This window comes from Giraffa tippelskirchi, chromosome 4, assembly GCF_054371585.1.
Source record: "Giraffa tippelskirchi isolate mGirTip1 chromosome 4, T2T-mGirTip1v1.2.pri, whole genome shotgun sequence".
NCBI classification, from domain to species: Eukaryota; Metazoa; Chordata; class Mammalia; order Artiodactyla; family Giraffidae; genus Giraffa; species Giraffa tippelskirchi.
In genome coordinates, this window is record NC_137278.1 from 8,924,711 (window position 1) to 8,942,695 (window position 17,985).

At 50.9% G+C, this 17,985-nt stretch overlaps 1 protein-coding gene, 1 long non-coding RNA gene and 1 other non-coding gene across 23 annotated transcripts in view; 1 reads left to right on the top strand and 2 right to left on the bottom strand.

Annotated features, from left to right (window-relative positions):
• Positions 1–17,985, bottom strand: part of RALGPS1 (Ral GEF with PH domain and SH3 binding motif 1) — a 295,428-nt gene that overhangs the window by 60,121 nt on the left and 217,322 nt on the right. The window lies entirely within an intron of this gene.
• TRNAC-GCA (transfer RNA cysteine (anticodon GCA)) lies at positions 11,214–11,286 on the bottom strand. Its single transcript has one exon. It is a non-coding gene; the product is annotated as a tRNA-Cys (tRNA).
• LOC145544369 (uncharacterized) lies at positions 14,854–17,290 on the top strand. Its single transcript, XR_014081359.1, has 3 exons — positions 14,854–15,762; positions 15,977–16,179; positions 16,332–17,290. It is a non-coding gene; the product is annotated as an uncharacterized LOC145544369 (long non-coding RNA).

A 17,985-nucleotide genomic window follows, 5' to 3' on the forward strand; every position in this document is an offset into this window, starting at 1 on the left:
GAATACCAGACCACCTTACCTGCCTCCTGAGAAACCTCTATGAAGGTCAAGAAGCAACAGTTAGAACTGGACATGGAATAACAAACTGGTTCCAAATTGGGAAAGAAGTATGTCAAGGCTGTGTATTGTCACTCTGCTTATTTAACTTATATGCAGCATACATCATGCAAAAAGCCAGGCTGGATGAATCACAAGCTGGAATCAAGATTGTCGGGAGAAATACCAACAACCTTAGGTATGCAGATGAAACCACTCTAATAGCAGAAAGTGAAGAGAAACTAAAGAGCCTCATGAATGAAGGTGAAAGGGGAGAGCGAAAAACTGGCTTAAAACTCAACATTCAAAAAACTAAGATCATGACATCTGGTACCATCACTTCGTGGCAAATAGAGGAGAAAAACTGGAAACACTGACAGATTTTCTTTTCTTGGGCTTCAAAATCATTGAAGACAGTGACTGCAGCCATGAAATTAAAAGACGCTGCTCCTTGTAAGGAAAGTTATGACAAACCTAGACAATGAATTAAAAAGCAGAGACATCACTTTGCCAACAAAGGTTCACATAGTCAAAGCTATGGTTTTTCCAGTAGCCATGTATGGATGTGAGAGTTGGACCATACAGAAGGTTGAGCACTGAAGAATGGATGCTTTCAAATTATGGTGATGGAGAAGACTCTTGAGAGTCCCTTGGACAGTAAGAAGATCAAACCAGTCAATTCTAAAGGAAATCAACCCTGAATATTCATTGGAAGGACTGACGCTGAAGTTGAAGCTCCAATACTTTGGCCACCTGATGTGAAGAACTGACTCATTAGAAAAGACCCTCATGCTGGGAAAGAAGGCAAGAGGACAAGGGGACAACAGAGGATGAAATGATTGTATTGCATCACTGACTCGATGGATATGAGTTTGAGCAAAATTCAGGAAATAGTGAAGGACAGGGAAGCCTGGCGCATTGCAGTCCATGGGGTCACAAAGACTCAGACACAACTTAGTGACCGAACAACAAACATTTGAAGTCAATAGGGAAAGGATGCGTCCTTCGATAAATGGTACAGAGACAACTGATTATCCATTTAGGAAAATATAAAGCTGGATGTCTACTTCATTTCTTAAAATAGAATAAATTCCAGATGAATTAGGATTGAAATCTGAATAGTTAAGAAGAGTGCTAAAACAAAACATAAGAGAATTTTTTTTATAATCTTGGGGTACACAAAGGCTTAAGTGTGACATGCAACCCAAAAGCCATAAAAGACTGACATATTGTACTACATTAAATACACACACACACACAAACACACACACTTGGGATGATCAAAAAACCAGATCATACGCAAAGCTGAAAGTAGGCAAAATATTTTCAATTTATGAGACAGTCGATAGTCAAAACATAAAGAGCTCTCACAATAAAGGCAAACAATGTTATAGAAGATGATTAATAAAGACGTGAAAGATGCTCAGGCCTCACTAGTGATCAAGGAAGTATACATTAAAAGAAGAATTTTTTTCCTCCATTTATCCGGGTGAAGGTCAAAAAGATTGGTAATACTTAATGCTGGCCCGAGTGCATGGAAATAGTCACTCTTCAATAAGGTTGTAATATAAAGTGACAGAAACTTTGGGGAGGAGAATTTGGCAGTATTTATCAAAAATTTCAAATATGTATTTTCCAGGATATAGTAATTTCACTTCTAGAAATTTATTCTATACCAATACTCCTACAAGTTGGCAAATAAAAACAAGGAGTAGTCACTGCACCATTGTTTGTTATTTATAATTATAAAAAATTTCATGGTTTAGATGCTGCTGCTGCTGTTAAGTCGCTTCAGTTGTGTCTGACTCTATGAGACTCCATTATGGTTTAGATGAATGAATGAATATATGTGTGTATGTATAACTACATATCCAAACAGGGGAATGTTATGTAGCTATTAAAAAGATAAAATATCTATTTCTAAGCACTGACATGTAATGATATCCATAATGTGTTTTTAAGTGAAAAAAATATGGTATGAGTGACTACACATGCACACACACATGAAAGAGAGAATACTTCGTCCTGTTAACTGCAACCGTCTTCAGGGATAGAATTTTAGGGTTATTTTCTGTTTTATACAATTGTATATTTTTTTGGTCTTTAGCTATGAAAATGTACTGCTTTTGGAAGTAGAAAAGAGCAAGATCACTGTCTCTCTCTTTCTTCAAAAAAGCAAACACTTTTTTGGCCAGGAGAAGGGACGTAGTAGTAGACCCAAAGGTTTTTCGAGCATTCTAGGCTCCTGTTGAAGACCCAGTCTTCAGTTTTTGATGTAAAGGCCACAAACCTTTACTGACTACCTGCAATCTGTCTCCAGGCCATTGCTCACACTTTGTTATCACCACTGGTCTCCACTGCCAATCCATTCTGCCCTGTGATTTTCTAAAACCCCATCAAACCATGCCCTTCTCCAAGTTAAAATTACCCAAGGACTCTCCCGCTGCAGTGGGCAGGTGTTCATGGTTCCTGGGGTCCATCCCTTGCCTGTGTCTCTGGCCTCCCCTTCCACCCTCTGCTCACGGGATCCTCCAGCTGGGCACTGGCCCCTTGCAATTCCCAGCCCTCTGCCTCGTGCCTCTGAGCTTGGCAGAGCCCTGGACTCCCCTGGCCCACTCGGCCTCCTTTCCTGGCTGTTAGCAGGTTCCTCTTGGACTCTCAGACTCGGCGCCCTTCCCGCCATTACGGCATCTATCACACACTCTTCAAGGGCTAGGGTCCTGAATTTTCCATCTCTGCCTTCTCAGGGCACAGCACAGAGGAGGGGATGACCAAATGGGACTCCGACTCTTCATCTGCACATACGTGGCTCTTCATTCCAGCCGCCGCTATCCCACTGCTCGGTGGATGGGAGTGGCCATGGCTGCCAAGCACCCACTCCACAGCCACCCTGTTAAGGTCAACCCTGCAGTTCTGGTGTCTCCAAGCTAAATACCCGTATTTCTCAGGGCTGGAAAGGGCTTCCAGAGGAGCTAACGTCACCAAAAGGAAATGCAAGATGATTCCTCCAGTGAAAGCCTCGGAAACCTGCCTCATGTTGGGTAGAACCGAGGCTGCCCACGTGCCAAGCAAAACACTCTCCAGCTTGTCTTTCCAAGCCTGGCTCAGGGACTCGCGCTACTGTGCACGGAAAGGCTCCCTGGACGTCCGAGGCCGCCAGGATCCCGGCCAGAGAGTGAGCTCACGGATGGCTGCTTCAATCACCGAAGTATTTTCCACTTCCCCAGATGCGCTCACAGGATCTGTGACCACACTTCACCTAGTCTTTAAGTATAACAGCAATAGCAACAAAAAAAATCATGGAGGCAGAGGCAAAGCTGTCAGATTCAGTCATTACTCAATGGAAACTGTGTAACAAAACACGACATTCTAAACCTCAATCACCAATCCCTGCATTCTCTGGGAAACCAGCAACAGATTTGCAGAGGGCTGGCTAGATCCAAACTGATTTTCACTCTCTGAAAGCAAATTCTTTTCTGATTCTGCTGAAATGAAATACCGAAAGACTCTCCTTGGGCCCCTTGGGAAAAAGAAGGCATCTGACTAAGAATTTATTTGGGGTTTTCAAGCTCAGGTGTTTGGATCTCTCCCTGCCTTTCAAGATGATGGAGATGTGAGGATGTGAGTCCTGTAGGCCTGTCCTGGGAAACCGTATTCAGGGAGCAGGGGTTCCTGCGGCTTCACCTTGGGGGCTGTCTCTATGGTGCCCTTCTCCAAGTCACGCTGTGTATGAGGTCCACCTCGGCCCAGCCAAGTCCAGGGCCAGCCCAGCCTTTCCCAGTCCTGGGCCACGGTGTGTGTCTGTAGGGGGCGCTACCCCAACGAAGCCTGTGAGCCAATCCCACCTGGGCAGGTAAAGCACTTGCCCCCACCAGCAGGGGGCGCCAGAAGTAACCATGCAGTTGCTAGTTTTGGGATTGCCTGCTGGGTGGAAAGGGAGGGTGGAGGGGAACCTGGCTGCCACTGGCTGGGGTCAGGCATCAGACTGGAAGGCCCACCCACACCTACTCTCTGTGTGCTGCCTCTCCCCTGCCTGCCGGACTCAACACCCTTGGGAAACGATTAAAAAACCTGACCCCCATGACTCTGGGCTCTTGGTCACTTCCATGAGACCCAGACTTCTACTCTAGTTGGTTCTCCGGCACCAGCTTTTCTCAGTCTTGCCTCCTCCTCTTCTTCACAGGGCACTGCCGTTTCACCAGGCTTTGGGGCCAATGCTGCCTTTGCGTGCTCAGTTGCTCAGTCGTGCCTGACTCTTTGCAACCCCATGGACTGGAGTTTGCCAGGCTCCTCTGTCCATAGGATTCTCCAGGCAAGAATACTAGAGTGGGTTGCCATTTCCTCCTCCAGGCGATCTTCTCGACCCAGGGATCAAACTGGCATCTCCTGTGCCTCCTGCACTGGCAGGCAGGTTCTTTTACCACTGAGCTACCTGGGACATTCATTCCTGCAAAGCACCCTCTGGGAAGAGAGAAGCCAAAGGGGCCCAGAAGCACATCTGCTGACTGATTGGAAGTGGTGGGGAGCAAGAAGGAAAGTGGCAAGTAGCCGTGGGGAGAGGATGCTGTGAGCACACAGGATGATTTGCTTAGAGATCAGCCCACTCAGTGACGTCCATCATGAAAGGGCATTTGTGCTACAAATATTTACTGAGCGCTTCCCACATTCTAGACACAGGCGTGTAGTCAGGCAGGTCCCCGATCTCAAGATATGTACAAGTCAGCAGGAACATTCAACAGAGGCATTAGTCATACAAATAATTAAGGGCACAAAACTGCTTAAAAAAAATAATACTCTAGTACAGGCTTACATCGTAATTATCAATTATCCTTGGGTTCCCGTGGGAGACCCCAGAGGAACCAGTGGTATGTGAAATACAAATGGGAAGGTCCCCACCTTAACTACTCTCCTCAGTTCCAGAGATGCTATAAGGATAGAAAGAACATATGGATGTGGGGGCCTGAGAACAGAGAGCTGACCCAGGGAAGGGCATCTTCCCAAGGAGTGTGTCCCAGGTCCCAGGAAGGAGACCCCTCCCTAGACATACCCTGGATAAATATTTGAATAAATAAAAAAAATTCTTGCAAAAAGCAAAAACAATACCCCCAAACAAAAATAGAACTCCCCCAAAGTAAAAAAAAAAAAACACAGAAGTGACCCTGACCCTTTAAGTGAGTCGTAGGGGCCCCTTTAGCTTGGGTCTAGTTGAACCCGACCTTCCACCACAATGACTAACAATGATGTATGGTAACTGCCTGCCCAACTGCTTCCCTGGGGGAGGAGGAGCTTCTCAAAGTAGGAGTGACTGTTTATTCATGAAATATCAGAACATCTGGTGATCTGTCAATTGCTTTCATTTTTTTAACAAGAAAAATATTTTCCCTTAGTTAATTATGGTACTTAAGCATGCAGACCCAAAAAGAGAATATATGATTTTGGATGCCATGACATTTTGGTCAATGCACATTTTTTCCATAAGTTGACGGGAATGTTTCACCATCGCAGACTGAGGGGAGGAGGAGAAGAAGAAGACTTTTGGATGAAGTGTTATTAGATTACATGTGCTCTGACCACACTCCCCCGTCAGCAGTCTCTGAAGTCCAGAAACCCCTCCTGCAGACGCTGCCCAGGGCCTGGGGCAGAGAGCAGGCGCCTGCTTGGCGACTTGTATGGTTGTGTCGGATGTGGAGGGTGCAGGCGAGCTCTGCGGAGGATTGCCTTTCTGCGGGGCCCCGGGGAGAGGTCACCCAGGCAGGGGCTGTAACAGCACAGGCAGAGGCGCCTCTGTCAAGTCCAGAGTGGGTGTGGGGAGGGTGCTTCCTGCCGACGACTCCCAGAGCACCTGGCACCCGGGAAGCAGAAGCCTACGCTCACCTGGAGGTGGGCTGGGCAGGAGATGAGGTTGCCTGGGGACATCAGTGAGAAGGAGGCTGAAAAAAGCTCATCTCAGCTAAAGCAGAAAGTCTGCCTCAGGGCAACAGTGAAGGAAGAATGTATTGCAAATGTCCTATTTCCTGGGTTGGGGGTGGGGGTGGGCAGTGGGCACGGCTTTGGGTGAAGGACCACTCCTCTCCCTCCCTCAGGGTTTCCTGACAGCAATCTGGCCTGGCTCTTACTTTCAGCAAGACCCTCAGGTGACCTGCTGATGCAGAGGGACCCAGGAGCGGGGAGCTCAAAGAGGCTCCTGGGACAGGAGGCTGCCTCAGAGCACGCGGTGGGAGATGGGAGCCTCAGGCAAGTGAGAGCTGGGAATGATGACCATGGTCATGAGCTCCTACTGTGCACCAGGCTCTGGGCTAAGAGCTGCTGCATCTGTGGAATCTCATGGAGTCCTTATTTAACAGAAGAGGAAGTGAGGCTCAGAGAGGCTAAGTTGTTTGTCCAAGATCGCACAGCACATGCATGGCAGAGCCAAGGATGCACCCCAGGCCTCACTTTGGAGTCTGGCTTTGACAGTCACCCTTCCCCGTCCTGGCCCCAAAGGACAACACATGAATGTGTGAAGCTTGCCAAGGTGGGGTGGGGACACTAGCATTTGTGGGGTGATCCTGAGCTGGGCCCTGTGCTCTGGGGCTTAGACATCTCCTCAGTTCATCTACCAACAGGGCTCCCAGGAAAGCATCATTACCCCCATCATCCGGATGGGGAAACTGAGATGCAGGATAGTAGGGTGACTCTCCAGAGGTCTCTTGGCCAGTAGATGGAGAAGCCATGATTGGAATCCAGGTTTGGCTGGTCTCAATCTGGAGAAGGCAATGGCACCCCACTCCAGTACTCTTGTCTAGAAAATCCCATGAATGGAGGAGCCTGGTAGGCTGCAGTCCATGGGGTCGCTAAGAGTCAGACACGACTGAGCGACTTCACTTTCACTTTTCACTTTCATGCATTGGAGAAGGAAATGGCAACCCACTCCAGTGTTCTTGCCTGGAGAATCCCAGGGACAGGGGAGCCTGGTGGGCTGCCATCTATGGGGTTGCACAGAGTCGGACACGACTGAAGCGACTTAGCAGCAATCTGTGTTCAACAGGAGGATGAGGGGAACCTCCCGTTTTGTTTCATGTCAGGAGCTGAGCCCTGTGGTCACTGCCCTCTGAGATTCTTAGCCCAGGACTGGAGGGCTGAATCATGGGCCCTGTCCTCAGAGGGGGCAGCTGTCCTTCTGGGGAATGGAAACAACTCCAGGCCAGAACAGGACTTAGTTCCAAGTGGATTAGCAAGGGCTCAGGCAGGAGAGTTTGATTTGTGGCCCACCAACACACTCCAAATGGCGCCTGGACCTGGGCTCCGGGGATTAGCGGGCCCCTGGAGGCCAGCCTGGGAAGGTAGCCCAAGGTGCTATGCAGGGTGGGGGCTCTGGAGACAGGCAGGCTCTGGGGAGGGCCAACTCTGCCACTGACGTGCTCTTGGTTGTCTCAGAAAAGCTCCTCAGCCCTTCAGCCGCTGAGTTCCAGCCTCTGTAGCAGGGAATGGGCTCTGATGGTGCCCTTCTCAAGCAGAGGATTTCCCTCGTGGCTCAGACAGTTAAGATTCTGTCTTCAATGCAGGAGACCCGGATTCGATCCCTGGGTCAGTAAAATCCTCTGGAGAAGGGAATAGCTACCCACTCTAGTATTCTTGTCTGGAGAATCCCACGGACGGAGGAGCCTGGCAGGCTACAGTCCATGGGGTTGTAAAGAGCTGGACACGACTGAGTGACTAACTTTCCTCAAGCAGAGGTGGGATGAATCAGGTGAGGGATGTTTATCCCCCTGAAGAAGGTCACTGCCCAATCAAGGCTGGGGTGATGTGATGACATCAGCAGAAATGACTCTCTGGCAGATCCAGTCTACAGAGAGAGGAAGACCCAGGTTGCACTTTCCACCCTTTCACATTGTCTGCCAGCCCACCCCCACCCCCCGCCCCGCATCCTGTCACCTTCACGGCAAGGGCTGAACAAGGAAGGGACCACCTTGAGAACATCTCGTTCCTTGCTTCTGCCTCCTCTCTGGCCTCCACCTCCACCACACGGCTGTGAGGGGTGCTCTTGTTTAGGGAAAGGGAACCCTCTCTACCCTTAAGAGTGGCACATGGAGTAGGGAGACCCAGGTTTGAACACCCAGCCCATCGGGTGACCCCAGGTGAACAGCCTGGCCCCTGGATCTCTCATCTCAATTGCACCGACTTCAAAGGTCCACTCAAGCATCACGTGAGTGCCTGGCACACAGCGGGTGGTTCATTTGTTCCATCATTCATTCAGTCAGGCATGTATTCATTTTTTCATTCGCTGGAAAGTTGCTGAGCACGTTTCCACCAACCTCTGCACTGGGCTCCTTGGTAACTACAGTGAGAAAAACCAGACGTGCTGCCTGTCTGCCCTCCTGAGCCTGATGACCAAGTACTGAATGGATGCTGGGGCTCCCTCCCTTTCACGGAGACCCTGGATCCAGCAGGGAGCTGGTCACTACTGGGCTGGCAGAGAGAGCCCCGGGTCAGTGGTCCACAGTGGGAGAGCTCTTCTGTACTCAGGGGTAGGACCCTAGGATGGTTGAGTAACTGTAACTTCTGAGGACTTCCCTGCTTCCCACGGAACGTGCTTTATTTCTCAGACAAGTGTGCTCAAACAGGTATAACTGTTCATCACATACACTGTTCACAGCTTGTACGAAACGACTCATTTTGTAGCTACTGACAAGGAATACAGAGAAGTGGCAGGTTGTGGGCTTCGTGGTCAGGTCAACAGTTCTAGGGGACTTGGGCAAATTACTCACTTTATCTGAGTTGTGATTTCCATTTTTGCAAGAGGAGCATATTCCAACCTTGTTTGGAGGATCAGAGCTACTGTATGAAAGCATTTACTATGTCAACCAGAACAACAATAATGATAAAAGTGAAAGTGAAGTTGTTTAGTCATGTCCGACTCTCTGTGACCCCACGGACTGTACCCTACCAGGCTCCTCCATCCACAGAATTTTCCAGGCAAGAGTACTGGAGTAGGTTGCCATTTGCTTCTCCAGGGGATCTTCCTGACCCAGGGATCCAACCCGGCTCTCCTGCATTGGAGGCAGACGCTATACCATCTGAGCCACGAGGGAAGCCCACAATAATGATAATTACAACACTAATGACAGCTAACCTCTGTTAGCATTTATTATGTGCCAAGTGCTGTGTTCAGTGCTCCCAGGCATTCATTTATCCTTTTATTCAACAAATGTTTATCAAAATGCTAGATTAGATGCTAGGGAAATGCCAGGAACACCCCCAAGACGGCCTCTGCTTCTGTCGGGTTGACCGCCTGGAGGACGGTCAGACAGTCAACAAGGAACTGAACCAATAAACTGTTCAACTGAAACTGTGATGATAAGAACAAAAAAGGAGACGTACAGTCCTCAGAGTAACTGCCATTTCATACATTTTCTAGATGAGGAAACTAGCGATCAGAGAGCTGAGGCAACTGGTCTGAGGTCACACGCCTGGAGAGAGGCAGAGCTGGGCCCCGTATCTCATTTAATGAATTATTATGCCTAGAATGGCATCAGTGGGTCCAGATCACCTACAGAGAGCCCCTTGGCTTCCAGGGCCCCTCCTCTCGTCTAAGAGCCACTGCTCAGAGCAAAGGTGGAACCAGAGGCCGAGAGCAAAATGACTTAGCTGACCCTCCGCTGTGACCTGTGGCCCTTTCCCAGTCAGAAAGGGAGGGCTTGTCCGGGGCAGGGGTGGGGTGGTCACTCACTCCTGGGAAGGCATTGGAGGGAGGAACTCTATAGTTGACAAATGAGTTTAGGAAAGAAACTGCCCCACTGTCAAAAACTAAGGGTAGCGGGTGTCATCAGTAGGTGACACCCCAACTGGGCGGCTCCCAAGGAACCCCAGGTGAGAAAATGCGGGCTGCTGCAGGGTCTGGAGCAGCAGGGGAGGCGTGCCTGCCTGGCTCTGCTGTTGGCCAGCTCTGTAAAATGAGGGGAATGAGGGCACCTCCTTGGAAGGCCCCGTGAGGCTGCAGTGAGATCAAGGTACGCAGACACTGAGGGTAAAGCTGGACCCCCCCCTCCACCCCAGCAAGCAGGTTTCAGTGATGAAACAGAGCTCTCTGGAAGGTGGGAGGTTGGAGCTCTGGTTCTTGGTTTGCTTTATCTACCGTAACATTATTTTAACTTCATTTATTTACATATCAGCTTCATGATTTTTGTCAGCAGAGGACATCTACAGTGTAATTTTTTTTTAATTGAGGTGAAAGTGAAAGTCGCTCAGTCATGTCCGACTCTTTGTGACAGTCCATGGAATTCTCCTGGCCAGAATACTGGAGTGGGTAGCTTTCCCTTTATTGGTGTAAATAAACACAAAATTTGCCATGAGTGACAATACCATCACAGTGTTGCACAACCCATCACCGCTGGCTTGTTTCCAGAACATTCCATCACTCCAGAAGGAAATCCTAGACCAACTTTACTCCTCATCCCCCGTCCTAGGCAACCAATCATCTACTCTCCATCTCTATGGATTTGCCAGCTGTGGACATTTCACACAAGTGGGATCATACAACCTGTGGCCTTCTGTATCTGGCTTCTCTCCCTTAGCGTCCTGTGCTCAAGGGTCCCATGTATGTCAGTACGGCACTCCTTCTTATGGCTGAATAACATTCCACTGTATTGCCGCTGTTCAGTCACTCGGTCGTGTCTGACTCTTCGCGAGCCCAAGGACTGCAGCGTGCCAGGCTTCCCTGTCCTTCACTGTCTCCCGGAGTTTTGCTCAAGATTACGTCCGTTGAGTTAGTGATGCCATCCAACCATCTCATTCTCTGTCATCCCCTTCTCCTACTGTGTGCATATGCCATATTTTCTTTATCTGTGTATTAGTTGGTGGACATTTGGGTTGTTTCCACCCTTTCACTACCGTGATAGTGCTGCTATGGACACTCACATGTAAGTTTTTGTGTGAATACCTATTTTCAGTCCTTCCAGGTATATAAGAAGAACTGGAATTGCTGGGTCACTATATATTTTTAACCTATTTTAGTGAAACTTGAATTTAATTTGCTAATCACACTAATAACGACACTTAGCTATCAAAGTGAGTAAAAGTCGCTCAGTCGTGTCCAGCTCTTTCCGATCCCCTGGACTATAGTCTTCCAGGCTCCTCTGTCCGTGGAATCATCCAGGCAAGAGTACTGGAGCGGGTTGCCATTCCCTTCTCCAGGGGATCTTCCTGACCCAGGGATCGAACCTGGGTCTCCTGCGTTGCAGGCAGATACTTTACCATCTGAGCCACCAGGGAAGCCCTATCAAAGTAAGAGGGGTAATCTATGAGTCATCTAAAATCAGGGGGCCTGGGTTCAACCCTGGTCGGGGAACTAGACCACATATGCACAACTAAGAGTTTGCATGCCGCAACGAAGATCAAATACCCTGTGTGCCTCAACTAAGACCTGGTGCAGCCAAATAAATACATCTTTTAAAAGTTCTTAAATAAAATGAGGAGGCCCACAAGCAGTGCACGTCCACACTCTAGGGACCTCAGAGCTCACGAACCCCCTTACCTACCATCCGTGAGGCTGGCAGCCCTAGGCACGGTGGGATGGGGTCCTGGGACCTGAAGCCAGGTTGGATTTAGTGGTTATCTGATGGGTCTAAAGCACTATAGGGGTGGGGGGCGCTGGCCAGGCGTCAGAGCCAGAGAGGGAGCATCAGACCTGAGGGGTAAGCCTCCAGCCCATGGAGTCATAGGAACACAGGGCCCAGAGGAGAGAAGGAGGTGGTCTGGGGGGGTTGGGGGTGGGGGAGAATGGCCCAGGACTTCAGCAGCAACAAAGATAACTGCAGAGCCAAGGCCCCAGGAGGGGTCTGGGGCTGGTCACAGGCTCTCCTGTCCTTCGTTTGTTGCTCTTCAGGCCGACTCTCTGGGGGCCAGAAGGACAGGGTGAGGCCAAGTGCAGGGGCTGGTCTTGGAGCTCCCTTCAGACAGGCTCCTTCCCAGAGTCCTGCCCCTCCTGGAGACTCTGCTTTGGTAATTACGGGATCCCTAGAAAGAAGAGGTTGCTTTTGATGGGGGCTCTTTCATCTCTGACTTAAATTACACATCATGCGCTAACATTTTAACTCTGATGTCTTCTGGAATTCAGATGAGACATAAACATACTTCCAGAAGCACAGAGTCTGCATTCATTACTGGGACCACCTTGACCAAATAAGAGGTGTCACCAAATCTATTTATAGCTTAAACATCTTTCCGCTGTTTTTCCCCCTTAAAATCGATTGAGGTAGTTTCCGTACAAACAGGAAGAATGTCCAGCCCCAACAGTCATTCATTCATTCAGGATTCGTGCCTGGGGGTCGCCAGCGATCGAGTCGGGGGCAGGGGAATGTGCAGAAAGAGCACAGGGGCTCTGAGCAGAGAGACAGAGCGGACACAGAAATGTAAATTAACAAATAAAAGCTGCCATTTAAAACCCATTACATCATTACATTTAAAATGAGACCAACGCTGCCAGCTAGCAAGGCTGTGGTGAGACGGGAAAACCCATACACGGCTGGCAGCAGGGTACGATGGTACAACCTTTCTGCAAAACATTAGGGATTAGAAAGCCAGAAGAATTCTGATACCTTTTGACTAAGTCATCCCACTCGTAGGAACATATTCTTTAGGAAATAGTTTTAAAAGAAAGAGAAAACCTTGCACACACACAAAGGTATTTCACTGCAGGGACATCTACAGTGGTTAAAAGCAAAACAAAACAGCAAAAATAAGAAGCATTCTGATGTCAAACTAGGGAAATAGCTAAGAAAATTAAAATGAACAACAGGACAAAAACATGGAAACGTAAGTGCTGGAACTGGTAGGGTTTTCGGTGCTTTTGAAAAACCAAGGGTCACCTGGTTGTTAGTGCATTTTTAAAAGGAATGCACTCATCTTTAAGTAAGATAAAACTGTATTCAAATCACCGTTATTTATTGTCAGGTTTGTTTCTCACCAAAGCAACAAACACATGTATTTGTTATACATACATGTAAACGTGAATAGTCACCAAGTTCCCTACTTTGGGGTTTCCTCCCCAAATACCAAGAAACTTCACGCCCTCCCCCCTTCTCACTTATTTAATTGGTTAACCATCCCGTGGGGCACAGGAAAGGCTGGTGAGCCCGCAGTGACTCTGAGAGCTTATTTGCAGCCAGGGGCACAGAGCTTGGAGCTTATCCTCGCAGACAGGCCTGCTGACCTCACTCCACCCTCCAGGATGGCTCCTGCCTCCCCCAAGCAGTGCCCGCCCTTCCTGTTGCCCCACCGGCCTTCACCCATGCAGTTAGGTGGGACCACGCCGCCCAGCATCTCAGGCCCGCACTTGCAACGGAGGCTGGCACTTGCTCGTGAACTTGCCGAACCGCTGTTAAATCAGATCCTCTACTCTGGGTGCCTGAGACAGAGGCTCCCACACACCTGGATGTTGGGCCTGTCTGTAAGGACCGTGTCTTTACTGGCCCCTGAGCCCCTCTTGGAGGCATCACCTCCACTGTGGAAGGTGACCAGGCCTCTGATGCTCAGCCCTGGGCTTTTGTCACTGCTAGGCAGGACGGCCACCGCCTTGGCTAGCCCAAAACCCGCCCTGCCACCGTGATTTACTTCCCAGCACCTGGGGAGAAGGCAGGAGAAAAGGCATGAGGCCCATGTGCTCCCAGAATGCTCCAGACGGAGCAAAGAGCATTTCAGAGGGCCGCTCCTGTTTTCAGCAATAGATCTCTGTGAGGCTGGGTTTTTGCAAACAGCTGTGAAAAACGCCAAGTCCTGGAATGGGCTGTTGAACACAGACTCCAAAATGACAAATCCTTACCAAGGATACATTTACATATAAGGCAGAAGCATGCAGTAAAATTTATGTTGTAATTTTCTATATTCAAAACATTATAACTAAAGAATTCATTTAAAAAAAAAACCTTTAAAAAATCATGTCAGCAAAAGGCTGGAAATTATTCTTACTTGGGAAAAAAAAATATCCTTTATTCTGAGATTATGGCCTGCTTACATTGTTGGTATTAAAATGTTCTTCCTCAGGGAAACAACGATGATAGTTGATATTCTCTTTACTCGCCATTAAAAAAAAAAGTTGGCAGCCTTGTGAGTCTCTAAACTCTTCTTTGTGCCCATGAAATCTGAAGTCTGGACCCACTGGCATGAGCGCACATGTGTGCCTCTGGCAGCAGCAGCAGCACGCAGCCCGGCGGCTGCTTGGAGGGCACCCGTGCTGGAAACCCCGGAGGGTAGCTAGTGAGTCAGGCCACCGAGGGGGCCAGCAGGGAGGCAGCTCGTATCTTGCAGAATCTCTTAAACTTAGAAAATATTTGAAGGTTGAGTAAGAAGGCATTTCAGCTTGGCACAGATGTCTCAAGCGATGGAGCTCAGCCCTTTTTTTCCTGTCAGAGTTTATGTACTGTTGCAGGGTTGGGCACCTGAACCCCTGTCTTACTTGGCGCCTGAGCCCCGCGCCCCTCCTCAGCCAGGCAAAGGCAGGTTGCCCGGTGCTGCGGGAGGCCCCCAGCCAGTCCAACCTCAGCGGGACCCCGGGCCCACCCCACGGTCCCCCACAGTCCTGCCCCCCCCCCCCGTGCCTCTCTGTTCCCTCAGGTGGCTGGCCTTCCCCAGTGACCCCCAGGCCCACTGCCCCTCCCTGGGGGCACCCAGCCTCCTAAGTGAACCACCTGGCTTCTTGTTCTGCCCTCCTTTGCCCGGCATGCCTCCTCCACCTCCGCCAGCAGGGGCTCCCAGACTGACCCCACGCTTGTCTACGCATCTTTAATGCTCCCTATCTATACTATCTTTTTTTTAAGGTTTAAAAGAATATTGCTTTTCTGATTAAAGGGAATTCATGTTCATCCTAGAAAACAGAAAAGCCTGATGAGAAAAATAACTGCCTGTAACCCCGCTGTTGTGAAATAAGCACTCTTGGGACTTAGGTGTGCCCTTCGCATAAACACACTCCTCTGTACAAGCTGACCGCAAGCTGCCCAGAGGTTCTGGTGGACGGTTCCATTGGTAGAAGGCCCAGGGGTCTCATTCTGTTGTGGAAGTGGAAAGGTCCCAACTCCGATAGGCTCCAAGGTGTTGTGTTAAGTGCTGGATGCCCCAGATGCCTTCCGGGAAGGCCCCAAGTCCCACTGCCAGCCCGTGGCACGCCCTGTCCAGCCCAGCCATGACCGCACCCATCATCAGAGCTACGGCTTTACACAGGTGCCGGCCCGCTCCAGGGTCTGGGCGTGGACATGTGCACATCTGACCCTGTCAGTCAGGCCCTCTCTGCCTCACCACCTTCTCCAGTGCTCCAAAGCCAACACTTAAGGTGGGAGGAGGAGGAGGAGGAAGAGGACAGACCTCCTGGGGTGGAGAAGAGGGGCTGCAGTAACCAGAGGGCCCAAGCTCCCTCCCCTCCTACAGGCTTGTTGCCGTGACGATGGGAACAACAATCACAGTGGTAACAGCCTACAAGCTGACCTGTGTTCAGAGCTCACCACCTGCCGAGCCTCAAGACCAGGGATAAACATGTGTAACTGGTGTTCCCCAATGTGTGGACACACTCCACTGAGAGGATCAGCGGTCCAGGCGTGGACATCTGTGTCTATTTTAGCATGCTTAAATAGCACAGCAGACCCTCAATATCACAGAAAAGAAGACTGAGCCAGAGTATTAGCAGGATTACTGAAGACGGTCGTGGGGACACACTGTGTTGTCTGGGATCATCACAGCAGCTGTTCCATGGACGACAAGGTTGGGGGAGGTTCCAGGCACCCACAGAGTGGTGACTTGGGGTTAGGGTCTGAGCCTGCCTGGCCCTGGTGCCCCACCGAGGACGCCTCAGCTCCTCCGCCCCTTCGCCTTCGCTCTGCTGACCCAATCGCTACTCACATAGCACATTCTCTAAGCTCTGGTCCCGGAGGGGTCACACAACCCAGATGGCTGTTCGGCATCCATCTCTCCACAGGTGTACCCCGGTCCTGTCCACCGGAGGAGCCTCTGTGGCCAGCACAGCTGGGCACACATCAGGTTGGCCTCAGGAGTGTTTGTACGGCACTGAGTAGGGACCCCTCCAGAGAAGAAGACTGGGTGGTGTGGACGGGTGACGTCTGCCACTGCCCAGAAGGCACAGCTTCTTCCTCCTTCGTCGGAGTGACCCAGGAAGGGCAGGTCTGTGAAGTTCTCCCAGCCCCAGGCTGCACAAGCAGCCTCCTGGGACCCGGGGGCACAGGGTAGCTTGTAGACTTGCCTCACCAGGTCCTGCCCGGTGTCAGCACAGGGCCGTGTGACCCCCCTTCTGACCAGACCTTCCTCTGAGGCAGGACGAGTCCCGACAAGGCGCTGCCGGCCCTGCGGCCTGGACACACATCCTCGGAAGCATCACCTTCCATCCCTTGGAAGGACAGCTGGGGTGCAGGGCAAGGCCAGCAGAAGACAGAGCCATCCTGTGGGGCCCAAACTCGGGCGGCTCAGCTCTGCCAGCACCAGAACAGGACATGAAGAATTCAGAGTAGGTTTGAGCTACAACTCACAGCTGATAAAGGTACTGTCTACCCACCACTCACCATGATCCTGCTGCGCTAATAGTACACTGGTAAGTCCTCCTGGCTGAGCGTCTGGTGGGTGTCCAGCACTGGGTTTCCCTGAGGGGGCTACCAGCACTACGCCCCCTTTAGAGATGTGAACATGCCGCTCTGTGGGCTGACGGCCGCACGAAGGGCTCTATTTTCCGGGGCCTCTTTGACAGCCTGAGGTGGCGGCAGTTTGTGAGCTTGTCAGACACACCTACTGTGCGGGGGAAGCCTGCACCCAGGATGGGCCCGGCTTCCCCACTAGCGCCAGCCTGGGATGACTGGTGCAGGCCCGCCCTCTCGCCTCAGGACGCCCGGCTCCCGGGACGTGCTCCTAATTCTCCCAGCAGCGGGATGGCTGGGGCACCCCACGAGCACTGGCCCAGCTGCTGGCCTTGGGTTCTGGGCTCCTGTCTCAGCCCAGCCCCGTCCCTGTAGCCCCGTAACCTCAGCTGTGAGCGAAGGGGCTGGAACTCCTGGCTCTGGAACTTAAGAAGGTTTTGACTCTGTAGAGACCAGTGTGCTACATACACCGTATCATGGAGTATAAGGCTGTGGACACGAGCACACGAGCACTGTCCCCACCTGGACACAGTCCACTCACTCCACAGCTTGAGGCTCACGCCTCACTCCCCTGCAGAGCCCCCCGCCCACCTCGGACCGCTCCTCTGTAACAATCAGTCCCTTTGTGATTAAAGGAGGCGGATTCCCGTGGGCTTCCTTGGTGGCTCAGATGGTAAAGAATCTGCCTGGAGTGAGGGAGACCTGGGTTCAATCCCTGGTTTGGGAAGATCCCCTGGAGAAGGAAATGGCAACCCACTCCAGTAATCTTGCCTGGAGAATCCCATGGATGGAGGAGTCTGGCAGGCTACAGTCTATGGGGTTGCAAAGAGTTGGACACAACTGAGCAACTTCACATTCCTGAGGCCTGTGGCCAGCCCCACATCACACCTTCCTGAACCTGTGGGCAGCCTGGGCTCAGAGAACTTGAACAACCCGTCTAAGGTCACCTGGACAGCAAGGGACAGAGTGGAGTCCAACGCCTCGTCTGCCTGACCTGCTGATTATTGGACACCTGCCCCCTCCAGGCTCTGAGCCCCCAGGGCCGGGGACCACAGCTGCTCTGCTCCACCACAGGCACTCAGAAAATAGTTCTTAAGTGAAAGAAGGTGATGGGTGCGGTGGGTGGGGAGATGTGTAAGTCAGGACCCTTTTAGTTGCGAGTGACAAAAACTCGCCTGGAACCAGCTTTTAAAAGGGGGAAGGACTTTAAGAATCCCAGAATGGCTCACAGGACCAAGGGGCTGCACCCCAGAATGGGGCGGCCCCGGACAGACCCCAGGGAGGCTGGGGGAAGGGGGCCCGAGCGGGCGCCTGCGGCCTGCACACAACCAGCTCTCCGCCC